The following is an 8,836-nucleotide window of genomic DNA, read 5'->3' as shown; positions in this document are numbered from 1 at the left end:
AAGCAGCTGTTGCGCAGGCGCAGTCCAGCAATCCAACCCCTCTCCCCCTTCTCCCCAGGCGCCGCGCAGGCGCAGGAGGAGGTTTGTGGTGGAGTTGCTGTCAGAGATTGGGGGCTGGTCTTGCTGCTGGTGGTCTTGGGCTGAGTGGTGAGGGGTACCCAGCCGCGGGAGCGGGTGTGGGAGACAGAGCCCCAGATTCGTGTGGTCGTTAAAGGGAGGGGGTCTGCGTGGCGGCAAGTGGGGGGGTGGGGGGCGAAGCCCTCGGGAATCTGACCATTGCCGCCTCCGCCGCCGCCGCCGCCTCTGCTGGACCTTAGCGTTCGCGGCACCCCAGTTGCCGCCGCCGCCTCTGCCGGGGCTTGGCGTTCGCGGCGCCCACCCCCCCCTCCCCGCCCCATGCCCGCCGCCTTCGCGGGTCTTGGCGTTCGTGGTTGCCGCGGCCGCCTGTGCCGGACTTTAGCGTTCGCGCCACCCCCCCTCCCGTTGCCCGCCGCCTCTGTCGGACTTTGGCGTCCGTGTCCCCCCGGTTGCCCGCCGCCGCCACCTCCTCTGCGGTTCTTGGCGTTCCCCTTCCCCTCCCCCTCCGTGCCCGCCGCCGCCGCCGCCTCTGCGGGTCTTGGCGTTGCGGGCCCCCGCAGTGGCCGCCGCCTCTGCCGGACTTCGGCGTTCCTGGACCTGGTCGGTGGCCGCCCCGTCGCAGCTGCGCCTCCCTGAGCCGGCCGTCGGGCTCTGAGGTAGGTCCGAACTTGGCCGTGGGTGCCGGACTAGAAAAGGAAGCTGGGGTTGGCCATGGCTTTGAGGGTCTGAGAGGAGTCGAGGGCTGAGTAGCGTCAGTAGCATCGGCTTGAGCCCGAAGCCTTGGGGAGGAGAAGGAACAATTAGAAGCGTCTCGGGGGACCTCTGTTGTCACTGACACAATGTCTAAGAGAAAGGAGGACGATCTCCCCTCGGCCGCAGATCATAAAAGGGCAAGGGCCGGCCCGTCGCCGGGGCCCGGGCCATCGGGGGAGGGGAGCTCAGAAGAGGAGCCAGAGAGGGCCCCCCCTCAGAATCTGTCTCTTGGATGTTCTACTTCTCATTCTGTCTCGGGGGAATTTGGTGTCATTGAAAGTATTCAGCTGGAGAATTTTATGGGCTATGCCACGCTTGGACCTGTGAAATTTGGATCTAATGTCAATTTTATGGTGGGACACAGTGGGAAGAATGCATTGTTAACAGCTCTTGTAGTTGGTCTTGGTGGAAAATCGGTAGGATCGTCTTTGAAAGAGTTTATAAAAGAAGGAGAGGTTTCGGCAGACATCTCCATCAAGTTAAGGAACAGAGGGGACTATGCTTTTAAATCCGATCTGTATGGGGACTCGATAACTGTGCACCAGCACATCAGTATGGATGGGAGTTCAAGTTATGAACTAAAAAGCCATTCAGGAAGCGTGGTTTCTTCTAAGAAAGAGGACCTTATTGCCATTCTTGAACGTTTTAAGATACAGGTAGATAACCCAGTGTCTATTTTAAGGGAAGAGTTGAGCAGGCAGTTAATGGATACCAGAAATGATGGTGACAGATATAAATTGTTTATGAAAGCAACTGAGCTTGAACAGATGAGAGAAGACTACTCACAGATCATGGAGAGAAAAGCCAGAAACCAGCATCAGATAGAACAAGGAGAAGAGCAGCTTGAGGAGCTCAAACGGCAGGGCATAGAGATAGAAGAGCATTTTCAGAACATGGTTACCTTGAGGAAGAAATTGGAGGACTTGAAAAATGAAATGGCTTGGGCACTAGTGAGTAAAACTGAAAGAGAAATTGATAATATGATAGGTAACATAAATATTGGAGACCAACGTACTGTCATATTAAATCAGGAACTGGAGGCTTCAAAGGTCAAATTTAGTGAAGCAGAAAAGAAGTACAGAGTCGTTCATGAGAACATGCAAAAATTAAGTGAAGAAGCTGCTGAATTAGAGCCCAAGTGCATTCAAGCAAATGAGGATGCCTTGAGAACAGACAGGGCCTATTGCCAAGCAGAGGCTTTCTATAATTATTCCGAAAATGAATTTAATAAGTTAGACAAAATTTCTGAACAGCTTCATAACCAGATTGATGAAATGAAAAAGAACCTAGAACTAGCAGAGATGGAAAAACAGAACAAAATTTCCATGTTGAAGGAAAAGATTAGGAACTTTAAGGATCAGGAAGATACACTTGTTGAAGAAATAAAGCAGCTTCATCAAGCTATAGAAAAAGACGATAAAGAGCATTCTCAAATCAGGGAACAAGAGTCATACATGCAGCAGATACTGAATGATGAACAGAGACAGCTAGACCAGTTGAAAGACTGTAAATCTGAGCCACTAAAACGATTTGGATCCCAGATTCCAGCCCTTCTTGAGGCTATAGAAGATGCCCATAGACAAGGGCTCTTTACTTACAAACCGATAGGCCCACTGGGAGCCTGTATTCGTGTTCGCGACCCTGACTTTTCTTTGGCTATTGAGTCCTGCTTAAAGGGCCTCCTTCTTGCCTTTTTTTGTGACAACCACAATGATGAGCAAATCCTCCAAGGGCTGATGAAAAAGTTTTATCCATCAGGCTCTTCACGACCACAGATAATTATTTCAGCATTTGAGTGTGAAGCTTATGATGTAACAGATAGAATGGCTTATCACCCAGAATTTCCAACGGTTCTCACTGCTTTAGAAATAGACAATGCAGTGGTGGCCAATACTTTGATTGACATGAGGGGCATAGAGTCAGTGCTGCTTATTAAAAGCAAGTCTTTGGCTTGTACAGTGATGCAGGCTCAGAGGCCCCCCAAGAACTGTACCAAGGTTTTAACTGCCGATGGTGACCACGTATTTGAGCGACACTATTATGCGTGTGAAGAATTGAGACCCATTTACTTGGGCAATACAGAAATGGAAATAAGTAATTTGGAGAAAGACGTGGAAAGTAAAATAGAACAGTTGTCAGCGTTTCAGCAGCATGTGGGTACACTTGAAAAGGATGTCAGGAAGAATCGAGAAACCATTGATAGTCATTATCAGCATTTAAAAGAGATAAAGATTAAAGTAATAAGTTTCACTTCAGAAATAAAAGATCTTGAGGATGAAGAACAAAACCAGTCAATTGATATCTCAATTCTGGAAGAAGAAGCTCAGGAAATTAAAGAAGAGATGAAAGAGGTTGAAGAAAAGATGAAAATTCGAAGGGAAGAGATGGAGAAATTAAGGCAACCCAAAATAGACGCTGAACAGAGACATGAAGAGCTTAAGGTGAAATATAATCAAGTTTCCGAATTAGTAGAATCTATCAGGGGAGAACGAAACCGGGCTGCTTTAGAAGTGGATACCCAACACCAGTCCCTGCTGCACTATGAAAATAGGCTCAAGCAACACCTGGATTCCCTCCAGATAAAAAAAAGAAGAGCTAGCCATGAAAGAGAGAGAACTGGAGAGGGAGACTGCTCAGGCCAAATACATCTGCCCAGAGCGTAAAGAAGTTACACACACTGCCGCTGTTCTGGACAGGGAAATCAATCTGTTAAGACAGAGGATCCAATCAGAAAACTATACTCACAGAAGCCGAGAAGATATAATGAGGCAATACCAAGAAGCAAAAGAAAGATATCTGGATCTAGATAGCAAAGTGAAGAATCTGAAAAAGCTCATTAAAACAATGGAAGACATATCGAAACAGAGGTATGAAGCATACCAGAAACGTAGACGGAATCTTTCTATACAAGGTAAATTGTACTTTGACAGCTTACTATCTCAGTGGTCCTTCCATGGGGAGATTCTCTTTGATCACGCCAATGAGACACTTTCTGTAATGTTCAATCGTGGAGATTCTGCTTTCAATGACGTGCGAAACCCATCAGGAGACAGACATTACTTTTCAAACTTCTTGCTCATCGTTACTTTGTGGTCCATCACAGAATCTCCCTTCAGATGCCTGGATACATTTGACGTCTGCCTGGACAATGACCACAGAAAAATTGCGATGGACATGATCCTCAGGATAGCACATTCCCAGGAACACCTCCAGTTCATCCTGATCACTCCACAGTACATGAATTCTGTTCTCCCCAATTCACTGGTTGAAATACTCCAAATTCCAGAACCTGAGAAGGAAGGAGCAGCCCTCCCTTCCAAAGCAGTCAGTCCAGAAGAAGAAGATTAAAATTTTAATTTAATGTGATCGTGCTGTCTGCTCATTGTGGTGTTTTATATTTTTTTTCTCAAAGTGTCTGCAGTGTAGTGTGAAAAATCTCCCTACTTTGAAGAAATAATGTTTAGTAATTAAAAGTATTTCAGAGAGGCAGTCAAGATGGCGGAGTAACAGAAAGAAGTGCAGCATAACTCCTCCACCAGGACTCCTCCATAAAGATCTAGAAAAACATCAGACCAAATTCTGACCAGGAAATCCAAGAAAAAGTCACCAGCACGGGGCAGCTGAAGGAGAAAGACAGAGATCTGTGGAAATTGGGGATGGGGACTCGCCAGGAGCATCTATAGCACCCAGGGACTGAAAGAAACTCGAGACTGGGCACCTGGGCAGGAAGCACAGGTGAAATGAGAATAAGTTTGTTGCCCGTGACATAACTGACTCCATTTTTTATTAATCTACTGTTTTGTGTTGAAGTGGTTTGGTGTTTGTTTTTCATAACTTGTTTTTCAATATTAAACTAAGTTTATGTGTAGTATAGGTTGTTAAACAATGTTTGTGTTTATAAACAACTGATAAACATGTGGGATGCCCATATATGACAGCCCACCAATGGGGAAATTTTGTAAGCAACCTCACCATTAACTTATGTCATTAGGTATCAATGAAACCAATTGATAAACAAATTACTTCACCAGCCACCGATCTAAACTTGGGTATAACCAGCCAAAAGCCCATAGCTAGACCTATGAGAAACCCACTGGAGGCCCCAGTCTTCAGCCTGCTCTTGGGTTGAGACTGAGCCTGGCTCCTGAGAGCCAACTTGAGACTCAAACACCCACATCATGTTTGCTTGAAGACACTGCTGATTGACTGACAGGGATTTTCAGACTTGCCAGCCAACCACCACATCCAGAGACAGACAACTTCCACCTGGGCTGCGAGAAGGAACTTTTTCATTGAATACCAGTTCGAGACATACTTAGTGGCAAGCCCTAAGAAATCAAGTAAGTGGTTTGTTTATAGTGGGCTTTAATGGGTGTTTTCTGTTTGTTTGTTTTTTGCCTAAAAGGTAATATAAACCAGGGGTTGGCACATTATGACCCCCAAGGACCCAATTGGGCCCCCCTTTCTTTTTCTCTTCCTCCTCCTTTCTCCTCCTCCTCCTTCCCCTTCTCCTCCTCTTTATTATTTTCTGTTAAATTCTTAGGGATGATTTGAACTTCAAAGGGAGTATCTCAGCCAGAAGAGCTAGATTTTATTCTCAGTACATAAGCAAACACAGACTCCCCTCTTGAAGGACTAGCATTGTTAATTGTTTATTATGTCCAGACTGGAATGATTGAGAGCAATCACAGATCACATTTCTCAGTCTATACAATCAAGGCCCAATAAGACCTAGGCCAGGGGTAGGGAACCCCTTGGACTGAATCCAGACTTCACAGAATAAATCTCCTTAATAAAAGGATTTGTTCTGTAAAACTTGGACTCAGTCAAAGGGCCGTGCTTGAAGACCTAGAAGGTCACATATAGAATCAAGGCCACAGGTTCCCTACCCCTGACCTAGGCCATTATGTGGATCTTCCACCTGTCTTATCATCCACAGGCTGCAGGGAAGATAGAAAGATACTTAAGACTCAAGTCAATAAAATCTTTAAGAATACAAGGTCATTACAAAAGCAGTGAACTAGTTGAATAATAGGCCAAGGAAAATTCATCTTGGATTGGTGGATGAGTTCAAAATTATTGTTCTACCTCCCATCGATTTGGAAAAGAAGCAACAGATTCTCACAGAAAGAGCCAGAATGATGTGGTGGAGTAGAGCCCCCCCCCCCCAACAGCAGCGTATTCTAATAGAGACCAGTGGGATGGAGAAATAGAATACAATGTGGATCACAGATGGGCTTGGGAAATGGTTTCAGGTCTCTTGAAGAGAAGTTACATACAAAGATCTGCTAAGTTTGTGGGTTTTTTCTGTTTAACAGATGTGTATGTGCTGTGATTCCATCATTGGTGCCTTCGTGACTCTACTGCTGCTCATCCTTGCATATCTCATCGCATACCCTATCCTGTGTATCACCTCAGAGAACCTTCTTGCAGCCCTTTGCAAACCAAGAATGACTTCACCCTCTGGTTGGTTGTTCTATATCCAACTGTTCCTGTAAATCACAGTTGTGAAAGCAGGACACACCAATACAAAACATTGCCATTATGACAGTGGGAACTGCCACCTACTTAGACACCCCCTTGGAAGTAGAGGGGTTACAACCTTTGGACTTGCCAGAGACACAAGTAAACCTCGACAAGATTGCTTAAACATCACTGAGAAGTTGTGCAGGCAATCACAGACTTTAGCCATGCCTGGCCTTATGAAAAACAAATGATGATGTATATGCTAGTGATCACCAGACAAAAGAATCACAGGGCATTGGCTTGAAATGAGAAGAAATTTAGAGGCCTTGTAACATGTTTTCTTATAGCAATTCCTGGCTTGGTCTTCAGAGTACTTGCCACGAGAAAACATGGCACAAGTGGAAAGACCTATTGTCACTGTATTAAGAACATGTTTTAAAATGTGTTAATGCTAAATGTAATACTGATGCTTGTGTGTATTATATGTTCTAACTCTAAGTGATATAAACTTTGAGTGTTTGGAATTGCTATTTGGGTTATATAAGTGGTAATTACAACATTATTTATAGACCATCCTAGATGGCTGCTGGGATAGCCAGCAGCCAGAGGGTGGAATGTAGTGAGAATACATTTGTTACCTTGATATAACTTACTCCATTTTTATGAAGCCACCATTTTGTGATGAAGTGTTCTTATGTTTGTTTTTTGTAGCTTCTCTTTCAATATTAAGATAAGCATATTGTGATAGAAGTTGGTAAACAACCTGTGTGTGTTCATAAACAGTTGATAAATATATGTAACCTCCATTTAGGACAGACCATCAATGGAAAAATTTGGTAAACAACCTCACCATTAGCTTGTGTCATCAGACATCAATCTGTGGATAAGGGAAAAGTTCATGACCAAATCAGAGATAGAGTGGATCATGGGAGGTAAAATGCATAGTGCATTTACATTAAATTAAATTAAAAAGGTTTTGTATAAACCAAACCATACTGAATCAATGCAGTCAAAATTAGAAGGAAAGCAGGAAACTGGGAGAAACAATTTGTTACAAGTTTCTCAGATAAAGGTTTTGTTTCTTAAATATATAGGGAATAGAACGGAAATTTGTTAAAAAATAAAGGGCCATTCTCCAATTGATAAATGATCAGAGGTTATGAACAGGCAGTTTTCAGATGAAGAAATCAATGCTATCAATAGTGATATGAAAAAATGCTCTAAATCATTAAAATTAGAGAAATGCAAATTAAAACACATCCGAGGTACTCCCTCAAACCTATCAGATTGACTAATGGAAAATGACATGCTGAAGGGGACTGTGAGAAAATAAGGACACTAATGCAGTGTTGGTGGAGTTGTGAACTAGTCCAACCATTCTAGAGAACAATTAGGAACTAGACCCAAAGGACTATAAAATTGTGCATACCCTTTGACCCAGCAATACCACTGCTAGATCTGTACCTCCAAGACATCAAAGAAAAAGTCAAAGGACCAAGAAAATGTACGTGCCAAAATATAGCGGCCCTTTTTGTGGTGGCAAAAAATTGGACACTGAGGGGGTATCCATCAGTTGGGGAATGGCTGAACAAGTAGTGGTATATGATTGTAATGGAATGCTATTGTACTGTAAGAAATGATGAAGAGGATGGTTTTAGAAAAACCTGAGTATACTTCTATGTCCTGATGCACAGTGAAGTGACATTGTAGGAGGACATTGTACACAGTAACAGTAATATTGTAACAATAACCAACTGTGAAAGACTTAGCTACTCTCATCAAGACAGCAATCCAAGACAATTCCAAAAGACTCATGATGAAAAATGAAGTCCACCTCCAGAGTGAGAACCGATAAACTGAGTGCAGATTGAAGCATATTTTTTCACTATTTTTTTCTCATTTCTTCTTCAACATGACTAATGTGGAAATATGTTTTGCATGACTTCAGTGTATAACAAGGCAACTCAGTGGGTGGGGGGAGGGGGGAGGGAGGGGGTGGGGGAGGGAGAGAATTTGGGACTGAAGAAAAAAATTTAAAAAACAGTTAATATACTAATGTTTCCGTGTTGTTAGTGAATAAATTTTGAGTGTTAGCACTGAGAAGTGTAAGTCTCATCCATGTTTCTGCCACACTGGTTAGCATATGTAATAATAAATTGGGTGTGCCCCTGCACTGTGCATAAAGACATTCTGGGGGTCCCTGAACTAGTGCAAGGTACAGGGCTGAATACCATCCAGCAGCCCTGTCACCCCCTACCCTGGTCTGGGTCAGACTGAGTAGGGGGACCTGCATATCAGGGTGGTGGAGAGGAGTGGTCGCTAGCAGGCTACTTAGCCATGTGCTAAGGTTCAGAAACAAACAGTAACCCTGTGGCTCTGGATGCCAGGGACAGATTGGGGACCCAGTTCTACCCTCCAGGCCAGGGTAGAAGCCTGCAGTGGAATAAGCAGAGCAGGAGTCCCAGACCCAAGGGGAGCCTGTAGTGAACCTGCAGAGCCTCCTAGCCAGCTAACAGCAGCTGAGTCCAGCAGCATTCTG

At 44.3% G+C, this 8,836-nt stretch overlaps 1 pseudogene across 1 annotated transcript; it reads left to right on the top strand.

The window, feature by feature from the left end:
• The first annotated feature begins 391 nt into the window (after positions 1-391).
• LOC110203163 (structural maintenance of chromosomes protein 6 pseudogene) lies at positions 392-8,227 on the top strand (annotated as a pseudogene). Its single transcript, XR_013483720.1, has 2 exons — positions 392-5,171; positions 6,150-8,227. The product of XR_013483720.1 is annotated as a structural maintenance of chromosomes protein 6 pseudogene (transcript).
• The last annotated feature ends 609 nt before the right edge of the window (positions 8,228-8,836 follow it).

This window comes from Phascolarctos cinereus, unplaced genomic scaffold, assembly GCF_003287225.1.
Source record: "Phascolarctos cinereus isolate Bilbo 61053 unplaced genomic scaffold, phaCin_HiC Scaffold_8;HRSCAF=390, whole genome shotgun sequence".
Classification (NCBI taxonomy): Eukaryota; Metazoa; Chordata; class Mammalia; order Diprotodontia; family Phascolarctidae; genus Phascolarctos; species Phascolarctos cinereus.
The sequence above is the reverse complement of the archived record's forward strand: the minus strand, read 5'-3'. Positions and strand labels throughout refer to the sequence as shown.